The sequence below is a fragment of the Oryza sativa genome, chromosome 7 (assembly GCF_034140825.1).
Source record: "Oryza sativa Japonica Group chromosome 7, ASM3414082v1".
NCBI classification, from domain to species: domain Eukaryota; kingdom Viridiplantae; phylum Streptophyta; class Magnoliopsida; order Poales; family Poaceae; genus Oryza; species Oryza sativa.
In genome coordinates, this window is record NC_089041.1 from 9916685 (window position 1) to 9939609 (window position 22925).

At 43.7% G+C, this 22925-nt stretch overlaps 1 non-coding gene across 1 annotated transcript; it reads right to left on the reverse strand.

Moving 5' to 3' along the window:
- Window positions 1-2018: 2018 nt before the first annotated feature.
- LOC112939789 (small nucleolar RNA Z247) lies at window positions 2019-2157 on the reverse strand. The gene has a single exon (XR_003243652.1). It is a non-coding gene; the product is annotated as a small nucleolar RNA Z247 (small nucleolar RNA).
- Window positions 2158-22925: the final 20768 nt, after the last annotated feature.

Here is a 22925-nt window from a genome sequence, read left to right on the forward strand (position 1 = left end):
GCTGGAATGATTGCTGCTGCCCACTGCATGGCCACTGCTGCTTGCTGTCGAATGGCTATTTGTTGCATGGCTTGGACTGCTGCTTGCTGTCGCATGGCTACTGGCTGCATGGCTTGAGCTCTGACCTGAGCCATCTGACATTGAAGTTTGATTGGTCTCGGATTCAGTGCTGCTGCCATCAATCTCGCTGCCGGTTGATATGATTTCATGTGAGCTTTGCATCAGATCTTCACCGTTTTGCCTCAGATTTCCACCATTTTGCACCAAATTTTCGCCAGCGATCTGTACTGCTCCTGTTGCTTGATCATCACAGGCAGGGTTAGTAGAACATGTTAGCATATGATCATTAGTAATTTCTCCCCCTTGATCGGTGATGGACAGCAAATGAGAAGGCAAGAGAGAGATCTCTCGCTGGAGACGGGCGCCGGCATTGGGATGCAGGGAGGCGAACGGAAAGACTGTCTCATCGAAGACAACATCACGCGAGATATAGACACGGCCAGTGGATATCTCAAGGCACTTGTATCCTTTGTGGAGAGGACTATAGCCAAGGAAAGCACACCGGATTGATCTAAAAGAAAGCTTGCGATGATTATATGGTCGTAGGTTTGGCCAGCAGGCACACCCGAACACGCGCAAGTGGCTGAACTCAGGAGTTGCAGAGAAAAGTTGTTCAAACGGCGTTTTGAATGAGATAGCAGAACTAGGCAACCTGTTAATGAGATATGTGGCGGTAAGAAAGGCTTCATCCCAGAATTTTAAAGGAACCGAGGCTTGGGATAGAAGAGCAAGGCCTTTCTCAACTATGTCACGATGCTTACGTTCTGCTGAGCCGTTTTGCTGATGCGCGTGAGGGCAAGAAACATGGTGAGTTATGCCTATCTTCTGGAAAAGGGAGTTTAATTTCTCGTACTCACCACCCCAATCGGTCTGCATGGTGAGTATTTTGGTTTTAAACTGTCGTTCGACATACTGTTGAAAGTTTAGGAAGGCTTGAAAGACATCGGATTTCTTTTTAAGAAGATAGATCCATGTGTATTTGCTAAAATCATCGATGAAACTAACATAATAATCATGTCGCCCAACAGAAGTGGGCGCCGGTCCCCAAACATCAGAGAATACAAGAGCAAACGGAACATTAGATGAACTCAGAGATTTAGGGTACGGCAATTGATGGCTCTTGGCCCGTTGACATGAATCACAAATGTGTTCTACATTATTGGACTCGCTAGAACAAGGAAGCTGAAAACTTTTAATGACTCGACTAACAATCGGAAAAGCTGGATGACCTAAACGATAATGCCACCTAGTCGAAGATGGCTTGACAATGCTCAAGGCATGTTTATTGAGACTTGAATCACCGGGTGCTGGAGCCAAAGGATAAAGCCGTCCCTTACTTCTGCCGTGAAGAAGCAGCTTCCTCGTTGCCTGATCCTTGATGTTAAAGAATTTGGGGTAAATTTCAACGAATGCATTGTTATCAAAGGCTAAGCGATTTGCCGAGACAAGATTCTTATTTGCAGATGGAACATAAAGTATATTTTTCAGATGTAAATCTTTGTTTGGGGTTGAAATTACTGAATGACCAATATGACTAATGTTCATACCTGTGCCGTTGGCTGCATGGACTTGCTCCTGTCCATTATACTTCTCACGAACAGAGAGCTTGTCAAGCTCCCCAGTGATGTGGTCGTTGGCACCGCAGTCGACATACCAGTTGGTATCTATGCCGTAGGCGGAGTTCGTCGCTGCTGCTGCAACCTTCTCTTCGGGCTGATAGGTTTGATCAAACCTATACCAGCACTTGAGCACCGTATGGCCAGTTTTGCCACACAGTTGACAGACCGGACGTGGTCCTTGTGGACCTCCACCGCGTCCGCCATTGCCACGACCACGGCCTCCATTGCCGCCGCCACCACGACCGCGGAAGTTGTTGCCGTTGCCGTTGCCACGTCCGCGTGAAGCGGCGTTAGCAGAAGATTGGATTTGTCCGCCTCCTTGGAGATGATCCATCTGGTTGTCGTAGCTAACCATCTGAGAATACAAATCACTCAAGGAGATTGGATCAGATCGACCTACCACGGTGGAAACCAGCGGATTGTAGTCGATGTCGAGGCCCGCGAGGATGTACGACACCAGTTCTTCGTCATCCAGGGGCTTGCTAGCCGACGCAAGATCGTCAGCCAGCCCCTTCATCTTGGAGAAGTAGACTGCAGTGGTCATGGATCCCTTCCTGGTGTTGGCAAGGCTGATCCTGAGGTTGGCGATGCGTGCGCGAGATTGAGATGCATACATGTTGGTGAGGGCATTCCAAACTTGCGCCGAGGTGTTGAGAGTCGCCACTTGTTGCAGAACGTCCTTGGACAGGGAATTCAGCAGATAGGCAAGAACCTGCTGGTCCTGAGCCATCCACTTTGCGTAGTCCGGGTTCTTGGTGACGATCTCCTTGTCGTTCTTGTCGACGGTGGTCCTCGTCTTGGCCGGCTCCACAGCCGTGCCGTCGAGGTAGTCGGTGAGCAGCGCTCCGCGAAGCGCAGGGAGAACTTGTGCACGCCAGAGAACGTAGTTGTCCCTGGTGAGCTTCTCTGTCACCGGTGGACCAAGTGCAGCCGGCGCAGATGTGGAAGAGGAACTCGCCATGACGAGAAAAGGATCTAGGGTTTGTGTTGGGTAGAAGAGAGAGGCTCTGATACCATGTAAATGTGGAAGCGTTCTCACCTCCCGGAGGAGGCCGCGTAATTATATTTATACTGTTAAGAACAGCCCTTGACGTGGCACTTACAAACATCAAGGCACCAATAAGTAGAAGCATCAGTTTTGTTCGCCCACCAACGCTTCACGTGCTGAAGTACTAAGCTTGTAATGCAGCGTGATGAGGAGCTGGACTTCATTTGCCACCTCTGATCAAGGTAGTCCTTGCACCCAAAACTGTCGCAAAGCTCCTAATGTAATGCCTTTGGTTACAGATGAAGCATCCAATGAGGTTGTGTTGGTAAAGCATGGCATCCATATGCTGGGAAACATTGCCATCCATACCAGTTTTGCTTCTCCCTATGGATGAACTCGACTTCCTTTCAGCAGTGTTAACAATATCCAGAGCAAGTTGGCCAAAAAAATTCAAGTGCTGCAGTACAACAAAGCAAGGCATATGTAACCTTCACATCCCTATCATTGTAAGCTTGTCTGTGACTGTGGTGAAATAGGCCTATGGCTCCAAATTGCAGGTATAAAGCTATCATACGTAGCAGTGAACCAACAATTGATTTTCTAAATAACCCCTTCAACCAATCTCGTTTGACATTTTGCATCATTTGTTGAACACGACCTTCAGGAGGAAGGTACATCTTTCGTTTCGTGTAGAGAAGATCGAAGGTGTGAGATAACCCTTTCTGCAGCCAACCATTTGTTTTGTCTGCGTCAAGTGCTGAGAACCACTTTAGTTTCTTAAGCCGATAATCAAAAGAAGGAGATGAAAGGTCTACAAATATTTCACTTGGGTCAAAGTTCACCGTTGTTCCTGGTGTTCCATTAACATCAGAATAATAGCCCCTCACCATCGTCACGAAATCATCAATTGAATCAATCTTGCCATTTCTGCCTGTTGTCCTCCGAACATTTTGCGGAGAGTTCACTAGGCTATTAATGCTAGCACTATGGAGGGCCCAAGGTTTCTCCAAGCATTTCAGAACCCCAGGGATGAAAAGAAACACCGCTGTTAGCAGCAATAATGTGTCACCACCTGACCATGATTTATAGAACACATAGATGGCTATGGTGATCTGAGACAACGACGTGAGGGCGTGCCGCGTCCACAGCTCGTTATCTTCAACATTGTAGGCGGTAATGCTGTCCTGTCCACCAAGGTGTATGAGGAGGATAGGTGCCCAAACCACCTCTAGGATGCTCCTGTTCTGTGTGTATAGCCATCGTCTTTCTTTCTATGGCGATTGAAGAGTGTTGCAAGTGCATATATCGCTAGGGCATCGCTGCTGAGGTATGCAAGCCAGATAAAGTATCTCAGGTAGAATTTCATAGGAATCTTACGCCGAGGAGACATGATGAGGAGGATGTACTGAACAACGAGGCTGCTGAGGGCGAGTATGCGCAGCTGCCACTCCTCCCACCGTTGCAGAGCACTTGAGATACCCATCCTCTTCTTCTCCTCCTCCTAGTCTCTTTGTCTATGTGTCTGTCTTGTATACTCGGTGGAGGTTCCATTCAGGAGTAATAACAACTAGTGCATCAATAAAAATGCAAGATGCACAATCGTTGTGTGGCGCCCCTAATATTCCAACGATCCGGCTTTTAGATAGATTAATATGTACGGGAATATCACTGAGTAGTGGCATGAAAAGCACACAGACACTTTCTGTCAATCGTATATGTGTAGATAGTTATATACTTATATATTACTCCCCCGGTTTACAATTTGTTGTCACTTTTGATCGCATTATTTGCACACAAATACTTGCCGAGTCATGCTTCCTGATACATGTTTTCCTATTTTCCCATATTAATAACCCTTATTACTATTTTCTCCACCACTGGCTATTTTGTGGTCTAGAATTATACGTTTAAATTTTTTTGAAGGGTAATATATATTATATTTTCACATGAAAACAAATGTACGTAGATATACATGCTATGGTTAAAAGTGACAAGATATAACGAAGTAGCCTGATGAATCCTGTTTTTCTTGACTTGACCAAATGTTTTGAGCACTCCTCTTTAAAAGTTCTTCCTTTATATAATTATATGTGATTTCCACCTAGTGGCCAGCAGCAGCGAAAATGCTCCAATGTGGGCGCCCGATCTGACCCCAAAAATCGGACCCTTGCACCCGCACGAGCCAATTGTTTTTTTTTTTTTTTTTTTTTTTTTGAGAAAGAGGAGGCAGAGCCCTCTCCCATTTTCATTAAAGAAAACGATTACAAGGTCCATAAAATCTGTTAACTTTGATCATCTTATAAACAAACACAAAACACCTACAAGAATCCTTAGTTCTTCAAAAAAAGCTAGTAAAACTTTCTCACATCTATTTATCTATTATATTAATAAGACAGCTCAAAAAAAGACACCACGTTTATCGTGGAGGCTAGAAATTCTCACGTTAATCGAAAAAAATATAAATTATTTACACCGTTGGATTGTAAGAGGCATAGATTTCAATGTGTGAGATTTAACACAAACTTGACATGTTAACTGCATTAGAATCAATCTCTAACCAGGACCTTTACATGCAAACGGACTCAAAATAGTTTTGTCCAATTTCCTAAACTTAAGTTAGGTTCTAGATTAGTTAGGCTATAATGTATAGTAGCAACGGAAATCTACAGCAGCGGGTCGAGCCCCGCGGCTGCACGATGAGCAGGAATTGGACGATGCACGTTAACAAACAGAAGGAACGATGGCATGTGCACAGCAGCTAGCCAGGTGCGCACCTTAAGCGATACAATTAAAAATAAAATTTAGAATAAAAATGTAATACCAGTAATAAATATGTAAATATTCTTTGCCAAATATGTATATTTATCTATATATATTATTAAGAAACATAGAAATCTTTATTATTAAGACAACTCGAAAAGAATGTGCCATATTTATTCTAAAGGATATAAATTATCACGTTAATCGAACAATAAATTCCAAGCCGTTAGACTGTGGTGGAACCAAATTAGAATGGTGAAGATTGATAACAGAAATATATGTAATATAAGTGTATCTTTAGAACTAAACAATGGTATATAGAGGAGTAAGTGACAGCATTTGATGAAACTTCTAAATATTATAAAAATGAAACGAAACAAGATAATAAACTCTAAAAAGTATAAGGTCCAATTTTTAAAGGTTTGGGACTTTAGAAAGTAAAAAAAACAATGATAATAAAGTTCCAATTTAAATCACAATGATAATAAAGAGAGGAGGGAGCATGCGAGCCATAGAATAGTACAATGGCAAAGCCGATAATGGTTTGGTGGGACTTATAGAAAGTAAAAAAATGAACTCAAACAATAATTATGTTTGATTTTTAGAATCCTAATGACAATAAAGAGAGGAGGTAGCAGATGGGCCGTAGAAGAGTTCAGTGGTAGCGTTTGATGAGACTTTAAAAATATAAAAATGAACTCAACGAGAAAATAAACTCTGAAAACAACCAGGTCCTATTTTTAAAGATTCGGAACTTCTAAGAAGTAAAAAAAACCAATGATAATAATGTTCGATTTTAAAATCTCAACGACAATAAAGAGGGGGGCAGCGGGTGGGCCGTAGAAGAGTACAGTGGCAAAGCCGCTAACGGTTTGGCGGGACTTCTAGAAAGTAAAAAATGAACCCAAACAATAATTATGTTCGATTTTAAAAATCCCAATAACAATAAAGAAAGGAGGCAACGGATGGACATTAGAGGAGTCGAGTGGCAGTGTTTGATGGGATTTCTAAAAATTATAAAAACGAAACCCACTAAGACAATAAACTCTAAAAATTATAACATCAAAATTTTAAAGTTTCCAAGGAGAATGAATAGGAAAAGTGATAGATCGAGCAAGCAAATAAAGAATAGGGTAACTTTTAAAGACTATAATATTAAACACGAGGATGATATGGTTTGATTTTTAAAAGTTTTAAAATAATGAGATAACTATTCAATAAAATTTAAGTAAAATCATATTAAAAATAGATAATTTCATATGGATGCTAGCCGCGCAATTGCGCGGGCCACCCAGCTAGTTAAAACTAAAAACATCTCGAAACAAAGACCACAGCTTCTCCCCTGCATCCCAAACTGTGTTTTTCTCCATAGGTACAAGACCCTTTCAAGATTTCGTGCCGCAAGCGCCGTGTCGTCCATCCCATGCCGCAAGCGCAGGCCTCCACGGCGTAGCGGCCAACGCACCGGCTCTATCCCCGGTCTCTCCTGATCTCCTCGCCTTTCCTCGTCCCACTTGGAGAAGCTCACGTCAGCCGTCCTCACCGCACAGGGAGCCACCGCAGAGCAACAGCACTCGGACCCAGCCGCCCGGTCAATTGGTACACCACCATCCATCCCCGTGAGCGAGCCCATCCCATCATCCCACCTCGCCAAGGCGCCACGTGTGTTTCCATTTCCATATTTTTTGCCATTTCTATTTTTGTTTCGGTCGATTACCAATTTCACATGGCTCGGCCGGTAGAAAGTCGAAAACAAACACCGGTCGGCTCACCCCTGACTAGGCTTCCTTATTTCTCGATCCTATCTTATCTCTTTCCCATGTATTTCTATATTATTCAACATCATATCAGAGCGGATCATCTAGTCAACTCTCTCACGCTTCCGCCGCCATTGTCCCCGAGTGGGTTCTAATCTCCTGGGGACAGCCATCCCCACTCGTTTTTTTCTTCATCGATGTCGTTCTCGTCCTAGAGAGATCAATCTCCTGGTGCTGTGCGTCGTCGTCTTCGTGTCGTTGAATCAGCAGCAACAGCACCAGCGACCTCCACACGTGCCCGGCCAGTCCCTTCATAGACACTGTTCCGTTATCAAGGACATGTCGACGCTGGTGCCGAGTCGCTGCTGCCCTGGAACCCCTCGACCCCGACCTCATGCCGTCACGGGCGGATCTTGTCAGCCCTCGCCAACCATCGATCCCGCCGCCCGATCTGGAGGACGAGCGCGCCACCTCCGGCTCGTGCAGCCCAGGTTGTCGCCAACACGCTGCCATCGACTCCTCTGCAGTCATCACCGCCACTCTTAATTACCACCACTAGCCCTCACCTGGATTCCACCGGTCGAGCACGCCTGCCGGGCCGCCTCCTTTATCGACTTCAGCCGTGATCTGCTCTGCTTGGCGCCCTCCACCAGCCCCCACAACTCTGGGATCCTCTACTCCATGGCCACTGACTTCTCGCTCGCAACTATCAAACCTAGCAAACTTATATCAAGGTGGGCTATATATGGCTTTCATTTTGGCATAAAAGCAAGTTTTAGTTCACAATCTTTTGCAAAGGGATTTTATAAAGCAATTCAAACCATGAATATGAATATATCACAATATTTATAATTGTAATAACATAACACTTGTTGTCCTCCATGGCAACAAGTCTCATGATCATCGTCATAGTCACCAAAACTCAACACAAATCATCATTCCAATGCCCCATTTTCATAAACACATTTATAAATCAAGTACTCATGACACTCCACCAAGTCGCTCATGACTCTGCCTATTTGGTACAACTTTACCAACATGATGTGTATCACTCTAGTCTGTCCGGTACCTGTTGGTACCACCGCACAATACACGTTGAATGTGGTCTAGAGGTCACAACACAACCTTTATATTATCTAATGCCTAGCCTTGCACCAGCACGATGCATGTTACTCCACATTACACCTAGAATGTAGTGTCGCTAGGTGGTGGGTCCATGCCTTGAACCTAACAACGTAGGCACAACCAACGTGGTCCCCTACGAAGCACAACACCATTGTATTCGATAAACTTAGACGCCCATGCCGTGAGGCGGAATAGTTAGTCGTCCCCTCCCCCGAACACACACACGAATGAATCATCCGCACATCAAACACACATACACACATGGATAGCTCCTCTAGACAGGTCATTAAATAACTTAATTGGCTAAGGCCACCCCATAAATAGAACTTGTGGATGCACGATATACTTTAATTGGTGACACGAAGTTTAGTCCTTAACAGAGGAACTTGCCTTATTCTTTGGATAAATCGGACAACTCCTAAATCTCTCCTTCACCACTAACGCAATTAATCTATACAAAATGACATGATATGCAAATACCGAGAGATGCAAAAAAAATCCAAAATGCTCTAAAATGCATGATTTGTGCGCAGTGGGTTGGTACTGACCTATGATGAATTTAAGTGAGAGAATTTCTATTTTATCACTTTTCTTTTGGGAGTTATGAATTTTATAATTATGCTCTATTAAATTTTTTATGCAGTTTAGAATCAAGTTTTTTTAAGTTTCGGGTCACTGCAGTATAGAGTGTATTCCCTTAGAGTTTAACAAGGTCACTGCAGTATAGAGTATGTTCCCTTAGAGTTTAACAAGATTTATTTCACAATTTTTAGAGATAGCATGAATTTATTAGAGATATTATTAGAAGCACAACACCTCCTAATATTCTGAGCGCCTAATTGTGTCCACGTAGGACACGCGTACCCATGTTCTTATGGACAAGGCACTATTGACAGTCGTTATCAATCAGTTTCGACTATCAATATTACCTAAATAGAGAAGAACTAGTGATGCTTGCAATGCATAAATATGTTAGAATAATAATATTCCACTAGTATTAGGTTTACTAACCTTTTACAGAGAATAAACATTAAGTAAAGGAGAATCGGCATCAACTCAAACGATAAATCAATCGGACGATGTCGAGAATCAAACTTATGCATGAATGGGCCAAGAATTCAAAGTTGACATTCTGGATTGGGCCAAAATTCATAAGTCTGCAAAGGAGAACAACGAAGGAGGCCGCCAGCCGAAATTGGGCTGGATTGGGCCGGTCCCTGGTTCGGCCGAACCCACCATGCCACCGTTGGATGCAGGTTTTGACTGGACGGTTGAGATGAAGCCCCAATGACAGTTGGAGGGTATTACCGACCATTGTAACCATCACAACCGTCATAGTTCAGCTATAAAAGGAGCTCCTCTTCTTACTTCACTCACACACTTCAAGCAAGAGCTCTCTTATATTCTCTCAAGTTAGTTTAGTGTTCTTAAACTAGTGGAATAGGAATAGAGTAGAAATAAGGAGTTTGGAAGTCTTCTGAAGAGTTCGGGTATGGCTCTAGTAGCTTTCCTTTCCTCTTTTGTAAGCCTTGTACTTTATTTAGAATACTCTTCTTTATACATTTATGGTATTGAAATACTTTCCGAGTATATTAATGACAACTTTACATTATGTTCGTGTTATACTGAATATACTGCTAGCTTATCTAGGACATGCTTTGGTGCGGGTATAATGTTTGCATATGCAATTACTCTATGTCGTGACGATGATATTAGAGTAGTATCCGGTAGTTTAGACGTGGTGTCTAGATTACGGGATATCATTATTTGGGGTTATATGCTGCGGATGAGATGTGGGCCGCTGATGGTGACAGCTCAGTACGGGTATTCCTCCGCGCGTGTATATAATACTACGTTAATTCCCTGGGGAGGGTACTCCTACGTATTTAGCCCCGGTTGTATGGTCATGACGGGCTGTCATAAGAAACTCAGCAGTCAGGGGTGGCTTTTCGAAGTACCAGGAGGGCATTGGATAGAGGGTATTAGCTAGTATATCAGAAAACTAGAATGTATGTATACTATGTATACTAGAAGTATAGGAGTAGATTATCTTTCTCTTTTCTTTCCACTTAGCTTATATAATTTAGTATGAGAATGAGTAGCTACAGCTTGTGTGTCACTCTACCCTTGGATTATCTTAACTCCTGCTTAGGATATGATTATCACAAGTAATATATAAATTATTAGTCAATTTCTTTCTACATGATCTTCCCACGGGATAAAATAAATATGATACTCTTAGAATACTCTCGGGTGAAATGGTACAATGGTATATCCGTGCGTTTGTGGGTGAACTCTATAACCATAATATAACATGAGTATTTATGCGCCATTGCTGGGAATTATATTTTTAGTAATGTCGTTAAGAAATACCAACAGACACCATGTTGCCACGATGCACTAGGTCCCACGTTGCAACAAACCGTACTCTCGTGACCGTGCGTATCGGCTATTAGATTCGTTTGTAAATGGATTACTACGAATATATTGCAACTGAAAACCCCCTATAGCCAGTAATCTATTTACTACTGCCTCCGTTTCAGGTTATTTGACTTTCCTGAAACGGAGGAAGTAACAAACGAACGAGACACGTGTCGATCTGTAAATTAGAATTGAGCAGCGTTTTTGTCACACCCTAAAAATTCAAATTATATAAATTGTTGTTTAAATGGAATTTCTAGAAAATAATTTTAAAAGTCTTGAAAAGAAGATCTAATTTTAATTAATAAATTCCAATATAAAATGGGGCCAGATAAAATTTCATTAAATACTTTGCTTAATTCTATAATTCCAAGATTTTTCTGGGATTTATTTGAGCTAAGGAAGTATTTTTAATAAATGGAATTGCATTTAAGAAATAATTTAAATTGAAAAAGGTTTTAAAAAGTTCTCTTTTGGCTTTGGGCCGAAAGTCGGCCCAAAACCTTCTCTCTCTCTCCCCGGCCCAAGTCGGCCCAGTTCGCAGCCGCCCGCGCGCGCGCGCGCGTTCGATCGCTGACAGGTGGGTCCCACCTGTCAGGCCCGTCATCTTCCTCGGGCCGAAACCCTAGCGCGCCGCCGCCGAGCTGCCGCCGCCGTTCCTTTCCAAATCCGGCCGTTCTTTTCCGTTTCCGGTGAAATTGATTGAGGGGAAACAATCTCCGGGATCTCCTCTACCTTTTCTCCTATGGAATCATCGGCTAAATCGGTTTGGAAATCGAGGGATTCGAGTTCGAATCGGATCGGGCTCTCTCTCTCCAAGCCGAGCTTTCCTTCGCCGTTGCCGTCGCCGTGGGCCTTCGCCGCCGCCTCCGAGTCCCTTTAAAAGGCTCCCCGGTGTCTCCTCTACCCGCCGCCACCCTCGCCTTCGCCTCTTGTCGCCGGAAAAGCTCTAGCACCGTGTGCCCTAGCGCCGCCGTCGTCACCGTCGCTCCAGTCGTGCGCCGCCGTCGCTCCAGCCGTCGCCGTCGCTCGGGAAGGCCGCCGTCGTGTTCGCCGTCGCGTCGCCGTCCTCGTCCGCCCCTTCGCCACCGCTGAAGACCGCCGGAGCGTCATCGCCGTCGTCGACCCGAAGAGCTTCGCCGCTTCCTCCTCGTCGCCGTCGCCGTCCGTTGATCTTCCGCCGTCGTTTTGGTCGCCGGTGAGTTCGCCGTGCCGCCCGCTTCGTCCTGGTGCTTTCCGTTTTCGTCCTCGCGCCGCCGTTCGCCGGCGAGCGTGCGCCGCCCGAGCCGTCTGCCCCGCCGAGCCGCCGCCGCCGTCGGTGACGTCATTGCCGACGTCATCGGGGTCGTCCGCCGTGAGCCGCCGTGGACCCGATCGATCTCGGCCGTCCGTTTGGATTGGATCGAATCTCGGCCGTCCGTTCGCGTGAACCGCCGCCGTGCGCCCGGTCCACCGCAAACCCTAGCCCGCTGACGCAATAAACCTTCTTTTCCTTTTCAAAAATAATTCATTATTGCGTCATAATTCAATTTAAACCGATTTAAGTGTTTTAATCCGATTTAATCTTTAAAAATTCATAACTAATTCATCTTAGCTCCGATTTAGTTGGTTCAAGTCTCTAAATTTTTCTAAAATTGAGATCTACACATTAAAAATATCCACATGTACTGTTCATGCTTGTTTATGTGCTGTTTTGTTGAATTTGTTCTTTTCTGCTTAGATTCCGTCGTTTCCGGAGAGTCCGTTTTCGCCGGAGAAGAATTTGAAGAGTTCCAAGGCCAGCAAGGCAAGTCACACAGATCCCAAACAACCCTTTGAGCATGTTGATCCTATTTAAAGCTATTGTTTCTATTCAACTATTGCATTTATTTTCAAATGCCATTGGGTGGAATTAACCTATTGTTTGTTATAGCCCTTTTGTTCTTGATTACCTTATTCCTTGATACCTTGGGTTATTATAACTTGACTAGTTGAGCTTTATGTATTGGTTCAACTAGATATTAGATATAATTGCTTAGCCCTGCTTAGAAACATTAGCTCACTATTGGGATAACTTATGACTCATTATTTAATGATGGCTTAATGATAGTTCACGATGGTCAACCGTGATTAGTTAATTAATTAATGTGCCAACTAAAACCTGGTAATGGTGGGTTGTGAGCACATGGTTTTGATGGTCGTGCTCATGACAATTAAGGACCGGTTCACGAGTTTCGGTTGTGAAACATTAGCCGTGCCAACCACAAGCCAGCATGGGCAACGGCTTTATCTTTTGTATAGCATGGTTCATTGCGGGGCACCAGACTGAGAAGTGGCGGAGATAAGCCCACGGGGGTCGCTGGGGAGTCCATGCCTTGTTTATAAGGGGGTGATTATGATCCAGGAAGGTGCGCTGCAATGGATTGTGTTGTATAAGAGGTATTGTCACAACTCCTTTCCGAGGTACCGTGGTGGTATTGAGGCACATGGTGACATGATGTGGGGTTGTGTCTTGTGGGTACAGTGGTACACCTCTGATCAGAGTAAAACTATTCGAATAGCCGTGCCCGCGGTTATGGGCGGGTCTAACAATGTCTTTCGTGATTAGTCTCACCCTTCTCACCATAATAGAAGATGCTATAACTGGTAAAACTTGATTAGCTCCTGGTTTGGAATGGTATATTCCTGGTTTGGAGATAGAACTGTGCAGCCGGGATGGTTGTTCAAAATGGTTGGGCCTATGCAACAGGGTATGTTGTATAGCGTTGGATTAATATTGTTTAATTACTTAACTGTTTTATTAAATTCTCAAATGTTTGCTAAATGCTGCTTTTGCAAATGAAACCCTATTATGCCATCCTTTGTTATCCTGTGCACTTGCATATTTGCTGCGTGGCTTGCTGAGTATGTCATATACTCACCTTGCAATCATTCATCAGAGGAAGAGTTCTACAGTGAAGCTGATGGTGTGGAGGATTAGGTGTAGCCCTGGTCAAGCTGCCTGTGAAATGGAGCCGTCTGCGCTGTTTATCTTTTTCCGCTGCTTAGATCTTTATTGATTGAGAGGAACTATCTACCTCTGTAATGATATTTTATACGCTTAATAATTAGAGTAATAACTGTACTCTATTATCAATTTGTTATTGTGTGCCTCGGCTGATTCCTGGACGAGGGTTTACACACATGTAAGCGTTTGGAATTTTGGATAGAAATTCCGGGCATGACAAGTTGGTATCAGAGCTCCCTTGACCCTAGGTTATGCCAAATGGTTACCCATAGAAGCCCTCTAAAAATATTGGAAAAGTAGAACTATTCTTCTCCCTTTCTCTTTTAATTAAACCAAACTAATGGCACATGCACTTCATAATCTCTTTTAATGGTTCTCATTCAAAATTTATTCTAGTGTTATTAGTACTGTACATCTATTACTGTACTAATGGCTCATTTTCCAGCAAAAGTTTTACAATGTTGTTTCAATTAATCTTGCTGCAATAAAATAAATTTAGCAAGTTGATTTTATAACTTTCTTTTATTTCTTTTGGAACCTGTTATTCAAAAGTATAAAACTTGTAATATTGTTTCTGACTTTTCAAACTTATCTTGCAAACTTGGTTTACTTTATTTATTTACCTTTTACTTTGAATTTCTAAAATTAATCCAAAAACTTGTGCTATTAATTGGATAGATGTCTTAACTCCCTCCTTTCACTTGTCTTTAGATGCCGCGCTACAAGCCTGAGTACTTGTTTGGTGTTGAGGGATTTGTCCAGGAGTTGCGTACAATGTCCTTTGTCATTGGATTTGGGACTGCCCCTTTTTATGCCCAGATTCCTCATGATCGTCATGAAGAGAGGTGCCGAGTCAAAGTCACTTTGAACAGTAGTAGTGAAGATATTCCATCGGTGATGTTCGAAGCTGGAGGAAGAAACTATATCCACGCATGTCAGGAGGTGGCAAGGATCGCCATAGGAGAGCTCCGTGATCGCTACAGTGATCAGTTGGCCGACACTGAGTATCGTTACCATCCCCGCCAACCCCAGGGGAGTGACCGTGGCAGTTACCTTGAGACTGAAGGAATTGAGAATGATGTTACCACCAGACATTTGGTTGAGATGCTGTGGGCTATGGATGAAAGTCGTGCGGAGACTGTGTTAGTAGCTCAAGATCGTGAAGATTGGAATCGTGGTAAGATTTGCAAGCTAGAAGACAAGGTGGATCGTTTGGAGAAGGAACTAGCCGCGTTGAAGGGAGAAGCACCGCCGCAGAAGGCCAAGATTCGTCTTACCGCAAGGAAGAGAGCTTTATTTGTCCCACGCTATCAATTGGCGCCAAAGGTCCGTGTGGTGGAGAAAGAAGTAGCCCCAGCGGATCCTCCGGTCGTCAATGTAAGTGATGATGAAGGAGAAGAATCGAAGCGCACCCATTCCAAGATCGAGTGGGGAGCAACTCAAGATGATGAAGACGAGCCGAACGAGCCTTCAATCAACTCCGATGCTCGGAAGAACTAGAGTGCCTTGTTAAGCCGTTGTCTTAGATCGTTGTGTTAGTTTGCTTGTTTTAAATTTGCTTGTGTGGGTCTTGCATGTGATTTACATCAGTGATGGGATGTAAGTGCATGCGTTTGTTTGTTTTTTTTTTTGAGTGTTAGGAAGTTGGTGAGTTTAGTGTTGTGAGAGTCTTCAGTTTGTAATAATGAAACTCAGTTAAGATCAATAAAAGTTAAAGTAATTCCCTGTCCTAAGTAGTTTTTCCCCGGTTCCTCTTCTTGTGCCCTGTCCATGCCAGATGGTGAACACTCGCAGCAACGGGAATGGTCCCAACCTCAACAACCCCAATAACAACAACAATGGAGAGAATCCAACCCTTGCTCAAGTTCTTGCACAACAGACTCAGTTAATGAACATGATGATGCAGCAACTTCAGAACCAGCAGAACCAGGGAAATAACCATGCACCTCCCCAGAACAAGCTAGCAGAATTTCTTCGTGTGAGGCCGCCTATTTTCTCTAGTACCACTAATCCTGTTGAAGCTAGTGATTGGTTGCATGCCTTAGAGAAGAAGTTGGATTTGCTTCAGTGCACTGATCAGGAGAAGGTCTCATTTGCATCACATCAGTTGCATGGCCCTGCCTCTGAATGGTGGGATCACTTCCGTCTGAATAGGACTACTGCTGAACCTATCACTTGGCTTGAATTCACCGCTGCTTTTCGGAAGACGCATATACCATCGGGAGTGGTGTCTCTCAAGAAGAAGGAGTTCAGGTCGCTCACCCAGGGATCTCGCTCTGTTACGGAGTATCTGCACGAGTTCAATCGTCTGGCTCGTTATGCTCCAGAAGATGTGCGCAATGATGAAGAGCGTCAGGAGAAGTTCTTGGAAGGACTTAATGATGAGCTTTCTTACCCACTCATGACTGGAGATTATTCTGATTTCCAGAAATTAGTGGATAAGGCTATTCGTCAGGAGGACAAGTATAATCGCATGGAGCAGAAGAAACGCCGGATTGCTCAATTCAAGATACAACAGGGGAATAATCAGAAGCCGCGTCTTATTTTAGGACACCAGTCTATGCCACATGGAGGTTCTTCGTCTGTTGTTCGTCCGCAGCGTCAGTTCTTCAACAACAATGCTGGCAACAACAACCGCAATCAAGCTCCACGCCTTATTGCAGCCTCGACACAGCAACAACCTGCCAAGAGGGAGCAAGGCAGCAAGCTTGTGGTGTGTTTCAACTGTGGAGACCCAGGACATTATGCTGACAAGTGTCCGAAGCCCCGACGCGTGAAGGTTGTCCCTGCCCAGAGCAACTCTACCGCACCAGTATCAAAGGCCCGTGTCAATCATGTTGCTGCTGCAGAAGCTCAAGATGCTCTAGATGTGATTTTGGGTACGTTCCCTGTTAACTCAGTTCCTGCAACAGTACTTTTCGATTCTGGTGCTACACATTCATTCTTATCTATGAGTTTTGCGGGAAATCATGGGATGGAAGTAGAGGATCTTAGACGTCCTTTGATGGTTAGTACCCCAAGTAATCAAGCACTTTCTTTGCAACGTAGCCCCTCGGTCAGAATAGAAATTAAAGGAGTACCATTTCTGGCCAATCTTATCCTGTTAGAATCCAAAGACCTAGATGTCATCCTAGGGATGGACTGGTTAGCCAGACATAAAGGTGTGATAGACTGTGCTAACAGAAAAGTAACTCTCACCAGTAATGATGGTCGAGTTGTAACTGTTCATGCATTGTCTTCTGAGTCTTTAAGGTCAAGACTGAACCAGATAACTTTGGAAGAGATTCCTATAGTTCGGGAGTATCCTGATGTGTTCCCAGACGATTTACCTGGTATGCCGCCTAAAAGGGATATAGAGTTCAGAATAGATTTGGTACCTGGAACAACTCCGATCCATAAGAGACCTTATAGAATGGCAGCCAATGAGTTGGCAGAAGTTAAGAGGCAAGTAGATGATTTGCTTCAGAAAGGATACATCAGACCGAGTTCATCTCCATGGGGAGCTCCGGTTATTTTTGTGGAAAAGAAAGATCATACCCAGAGGATGTGTGTGGACTATCGTGCACTAAATGATGTGACTATCAAGAATAAGTATCCACTACCCAGAATTGATGATTTGTTTGATCAGCTTAAAGGTGCCACCATTTTCTCCAAGATAGATCTTCGATCAGGGTATCATCAGTTGAGAATCAAAGAGGAAGATATACCTAAGACAGCTTTTACCACTAAGTATGGATTGTTCGAATGTACTGTTATGTCTTTTGGACTTACCAATGCCCCTGCTTTCTTCATGAACTTGATGAATAAGGTGTTTATGGAGTACCTAGACAAGTTCGTGGTGGTCTTTATTGATGACATTCTTATCTACTCCCGAACCAAAGAAGAGCATGAAGAACATCTTCGCCTTGCATTAGAGAAGCTACGAGAACATCAACTGTATGCTAAGTTTAGCAAGTGTGAATTTTGGTTGTTTGAAGTGAAGTTCCTTGGTCACGTCATCTCAGCCGGAGGAGTTGCCGTCGATTCTAGTAATGTGGAATCCGTAACCAACTGGAAACAACCAAAGACAGTTTCAGAGATTCGCAGTTTCCTAGGCCTCGCAGGATATTACCGGAGGTTTATAGAGAATTTTTCCAAGATTGCTAAGCCCATGACACGACTGCTTCAGAAAGATGTGAAGTACAAGTGGTCGGAAGAATGTGAGCAGAGTTTTCAAGAGTTGAAGAATCGCTTGATATCAGCTCCTATTTTGATTTTGCCTGATCCAAAGAAGGGTTTCCAAGTGTATTGTGATGCATCCAAACTTGGGTTAGGTTGTGTTCTGATGCAAGATGGGAAGGTGGTTACCTATGCATCTCGTCAGTTACGTCTGCATGAGAAGAACTATCCTACTCATGATCTTGAGTTAGCTGCAGTAGTTCATGCGTTGAAGATTTGGCGTCATTATCTTTTCGGTACTCGTCCAGAGGTATATACCGATCACAAGAGTTTAAAGTATATCTTTACTCAGCCGGATCTGAACATGAGACAAAGGAGATGGTTGGAATTAATTAAGGATTATGACATGGGAATTCATTATCACCCGGGAAAGGCTAATGTTGTAGCAGATGCTCTTAGCAGGAAAGGCTATTGCAATGCTACAGAAGGACGATAGTTGCCATTGGAATTATGCAAGGAATTTGAAAGATTAAATTTGGGAATTGTCAGTAGAGGTTTCGTTGCAGCCTTAGAAGCGAAGCCCACTCTAATTGATTGTCACGCCCGGAATTTCTATCCAAAATTCCAAACGCTTACATGTGTGTTAAACCCTCGTCCAGGAATCAACCGAGGCACACAATGACAATATTGATAATAGAGTACAAATAATTAACTATTGAATACTCGCAAATTAAAATTATTACAGAGGTAGATAGTTCCTCTCAAAGAAAATAACATACTACGCAGCGGAAAACAAAACTATAACAAACTACGGAACAGCTAAGGCGACTCCACTCCACAGGCAACTTAACCAGAATAAGCCTATTCCTCCAGATCATCACCTTCACTGAGATACTCCTCTTCTGATGAATGAATATTGCAAGAATGAGCATATAACATACTCAACAAGCCACACAGCAAATATGCAAGTGCACAGGATAACAAAGGATGGCATAACATAGCTCATTTGCAGAAACAACATTTAATAAATATTTAAGAGAATAGTAAAACAGTTGTATAATTAATCAATATTAAATAAACACCATACAACACACCCGTGTTGCACAGGCCCAACCACATTTGAACAACCAACCCCAGTTGAACAAATTAAACCTCCAAACCAGGAATTAACCATTCCAACATTAATACCATTAATAAGTAGTGTGAGACTAATCATGAAAAACATTGCTCAACTCACCCATAACCGCGGGTACGGCTATTCGAATAGATTAAACTCTGATCAGAGGTGTACCACTGTACCCACAAGACACAACCCCACATCATGTCACCATGTGCCTCAATACCACCACGGTATCTCGGAAAGGAGTTGTGACAATACCCCTTGTACAACATAACCCATTACAGCGCACCTTTCCTGGATCATAATCACCCCCTTTTAAAACAAAGCATGGACTCCCCAGCGACCCCCATGGACATCTCGCCACTTCTCAGTCTGGCGCACTATAATGAATCATGCTACACAAAAGATAAAGCCATTGCCCACGCTGGCTTGTGGTTGGCACGATAAATGTTTCACAACAGTAGCTCGCGAACCGGTCCTTAATTGTCATTAGCACAACCATCAAAACCATATGCTCACAACCCACCTTATCCAGGTTTTAGTTATCAATTAATTAACATCACACGATTGACCATCGTGAGCTACCATTAAATATAACCATTATTAACAATAATAATTATGTAATATAATTTATATTTAACCCCTTTTAGTTAGCTAACGTTTCTATGCAGGGCTAAGCAAACCTAAATATAGCATTTAGCTGAACCAATCCAATATATAAGGTTCATGCTAATCAAATTATAACCCATAGGAAAATAAAGTCATCTTCGGCCATTAATTAACTGGGAAAGGTTCACCACCCGATGACATTCGAAAACAATGCACAGTTGAAATAAAATAATAGCTTTAAACGGGATCAACATGCTCAAAGGGTTGTTTGGGATCTGTGTGACTTGCCTTGGGCTTCCACAAACGCTTCGGAACCTTCCTCAACGGAAACGCTCTCCTCCGGAACGTCGGAAACTAAAGCAAATAAACAAAATCAACAAAACAGTACAAAAACAAGCATAAACAGTACATGTGGATATTTTTAACATGTAGATCTTGATTTTAGAAGAATTTAGAAACTTGAACCACCTAAAACGGATCTACGGTTATTTAGTTATGATTTTCCGAAGTTTTAATCTATTAGAAAATCGGGAAAAAGAAAAAGAAAAGGAAACGATGACGTCAGCCCTAGAGGAGATGACGTCAGCCCTGGAGATGACGTCGGCATGACGTCAGCAACGGCGGCCGGCTCGGGTCCGCGAGCTCGCCGGCGCTAGAGCGGTCGACCGGACGATTGGAGGACACCTACGCGTAGAGGACAACGAGGCGAACCCGTTGGTACTCACCACGTCGTCAACCGATGCACGATGGCGGCCGGCGACGAGAAGGAAGGCGGCGGCGGCTCGGGTCGACGGCGACGAGAGGGCTCCGGTGATCGGCGGCGAAAAAGGAGGGGCGGCCGAGCTTCCTCTCACCACGGCGCACCTCTTGGCGATGACGGCAAGCGACGGCGACGGCGGAGACGGCGCGGCGACGACGCCGAAGACGGCCGGCGGCGGCGGCGAACTTGGAACACGTCGCGGCGGCGCTAGGAGGCACGGGAGAGCTCGGGAGAGGGGGCAAACGGAAGAGGACAACGAGAGGAAGCTATATATGGCATTGGATTGAAGAGATCGAGCTCCAAACGAGAGGAATCGATTCGGGAAGAATTCAAACTCGGTTTTAGGGATAAAATCAAAACGAATTCGATTCGGAGAGAAAACTCAACGATTCGCTTTGATTCTTGGGGGAAAAGAAAGAGGAGAACGAGAGGAACAAAACCCCTCAAAAACCCGGAGGAATCGGGCTCGGATTTGGGCGGAATCGGAGGTGGAAGATGGCGGCTCGGGCTCGGTCTCGGCGGCGGCCGGAGGTTGAAGAAGGGCCTGACATGTGGGCCCCACATGTCAGTGTCCCGAGAGAGAGGGGCGCGGGCGGCGGCGGCTTGGGCCGGCATGGGCCGCGCGCGGGGAGAGAGAGAAAGAGAGAGTCGGGCCGAAAACGGCCCAACGGCTTAGGGAGGGGGATTTTTGAACTTTTTTGAATAAAACAATTTGTGAAATGTTGTTTCAAATATTAAAAATACTTCCCTTGCTCAAATAATTCCCAGAAAAATTCTCTAAAATAGAGGAGCAAGCATAGTATTTAATAAAATTTTATCTAGCTCATTTTTATGTTGAAAATTTTCCTAGAAAATTAGGGTTTAGCTGGTAGGCTTTTAAAATAATTTCTAAAAATGATTTAAAATCTGCATTTTTAATTTAGTCGATTTTTAGGGCGTGACATTGATCAAGTTAGAGAAGCCCAAATTAATGATCCTGATATTCAAGAGATCAAGAAGAATATGAGAAGAGGAAAAGCTATCGGTTTCTTGGAGGATGAGCATGGAACTGTATGGTTGGGTGAGAGAATCTGTGTCCCCGACAACAAAGATTTAAAAGATGCAATTCTAAAAGAAGCTCATGATACTTTATACTCCATACACCCTGGTAGTACTAAGATGTACCAGGATCTCAAGGAAAGGTTTTGGTGGGCAAGTATGAAGCGTGAAATCGCAGAATACGTAGCAGTATGTGATGTTTGTCAGCGAGTCAAGGCAGAACATCAGAAACCCGCCGGTTTGCTGCAGCCTTTGAAAATTCCTGAATGGAAATGGGAAGAAATCGGTATGGATTTTATCACTGGTCTACCCAGAACGTCATCAGGCCATGACTCTATTTGGGTGATAGTCGACAGACTTACCAAAGTGGCTCATTTCATCCCGGTAAAGACAACCTATTCTGGAAGTCGGTTAGCGGAATTGTATATGGCAAGGATTGTGTGTTTGCATGGCGTCCCTAAGAAAATAGTGTCTGATCGAGGCAGTCAGTTTACTTCAAATTTTTGGAAGAAACTTCAGGAAGAGATGGGTTCTAAGCTGAACTTTAGTACTGCTTACCATCCGCAAACTGATAGACAAACTGAAAGGGTGAATCAGATTTTGGAAGACATGTTGAGAGCTTGTGCTTTAGATTTCGGTGGAAGTTGGGATAAGAATCTACCTTATGCAGAATTTTCGTATAATAACAGTTATCAAGCTAGTCTTCAGATGGCTCCTTACGAAGCACTGTATGGTCGGAAGTGTCGCACTCCGCTTTTGTGGGATCAAACGGGAGAGCGTCAGGTTTTCGGGACGGATATCCTAAGGGAAGCAGAAGAAAAGGTGAAAATCATTCAAGAAAGATTGCGTGTGGCTTAGTCTCGTCATAAGAGTTATGCCGACAATCGCCGCAGAGATTTGAGTTTTGAAGAGGGAGATTATGTGTATATTCGTGTCACACCTCTTCGAGGAGTTCATCGTTTTCATACCAAAGGAAAATTGGCACCGCGTTTTGTGGGACCTTATAAGATTGTCAGTAGAAGAGGAGAGGTTGCTTATCAGTTAGAGTTACCTCAATCTTTGGCAGGAGTCCATGATGTTTTCCATGTGTCGCAATTGAAGAAGTGTTTAAGGGTACCTACCGAAGAAGCTAATCTTGAACAGATAGAAGTCCAAGAGGATCTGACCTATGTTGAGAAACCAATCCGTATCTTGGAAACAAATGAGAGAAGGACCAGGAATCGAGTTATCCGTTTTTGCAAAGTCCAATGGAGTAATCACTCGGAAGAAGAGTCAACTTGGGAACGAGAAGATGAATTGAAGTCAGCCCATCCGTATCTGTTCGCCAGTTCTTCCGAATCTCGAGGACGAGATTCTGTTTAAGGGGGGTAGGTTTGTCACACCCTAAAAATTCAAATTATATAAATTGTTGTTTAAATGGAATTTCTAGAAAATAATTTTAAAAGTCTTGAAAAGAAGATCTAATTTTAATTAATAAATTCCAATATAAAATGGGGCCAGATAAAATTTCATTAAATACTTTGC